Source organism: Quercus lobata, unplaced genomic scaffold (assembly GCF_001633185.2).
Source record: "Quercus lobata isolate SW786 unplaced genomic scaffold, ValleyOak3.0 Primary Assembly Scq3eQI_2019, whole genome shotgun sequence".
NCBI lineage: Eukaryota > Viridiplantae > Streptophyta > Magnoliopsida > Fagales > Fagaceae > Quercus > Quercus lobata.
The window spans coordinates 1,627-2,500 of NW_022155207.1; the positions used below are offsets into that span (position 1 = coordinate 1,627).

Sequence of the window (874 nt, forward strand, 5' to 3'; positions counted from 1 at the left end):
CTTTTGTTGATAGATTGGAGGATTAGAAAGATGACTATTGCTTTCCAATTGGCTGTTTTTGCATTAATTGCTACTTCAGCAATCTTACTGATTAGTGTACCTGTTGTATTTGCTTCTCCTGATGGTTGGTCAAATAACAAAAATGTTGTATTTTCCGGTACATCATTATGGATTGGATTAGTCTTTTTGGTGGGTATCCTTAATTCTCTCATCTCTTGAACCTATTTGTTCTATTTAGATCCAAAAATGAAATGATCCCCTCCTAATTCTTTCATTTTCAGGTTGTGAGACACATTAAAATGAAATATAAGTCCCCAAAATGCAAATAAAGAAAAAAAAAATGAAAGGGAGGGGTCAAACAAACTTCTTATATTTAACTATTTAAAAATGAAATTAAAAAATATATATATATTAATTAAATAATTTTATTATACTATTTATTTATATTTATAATATATTATTATTTATAAATAGTAGAAATTTTCTATAATATTTAGAATACTATTTTGATAATAATATTTTTTTGATAATAACATATTTTATTATTATTAAAATTGAATGATTATAATTTTAAATTTATATATTATAATTTCACTATATAGTTATTGTTAACTATATATAGTATTTCTATTAGAATAATATCTAATTTTATACAATTCAAATTTGATATTATTCTAATTACTATTACTATTTTTAATAATTTATAAAGAATCTAAATTTTTTATTAAATGAAAATAAATTTTATTAAATGAAAATAAGCATTTTGCAATTACTCTGAAAAACAAAGGAGTATCTGATCTAACTCTGCACAAATATGGCCCATCCATTGTGTATCAAGAACAAGCGGATATAGTTGAATGGTAAAATTTCTCTT

The 874-nt window shown here is 22.3% G+C and overlaps 1 non-coding gene across 1 annotated transcript in view; it reads left to right on the plus strand.

Moving 5' to 3' along the window:
* Positions 1 to 843: 843 nt before the first annotated feature.
* The window catches only part of TRNAG-GCC, a 71-nt gene continuing 40 nt past the window's right edge, over positions 844 to 874 (plus strand). Inside the window, exon 1 of the tRNA in view lies at positions 844 to 874. This exon is cut by the window's right edge and continues 40 nt beyond it. This is a non-coding gene — a tRNA (tRNA-Gly).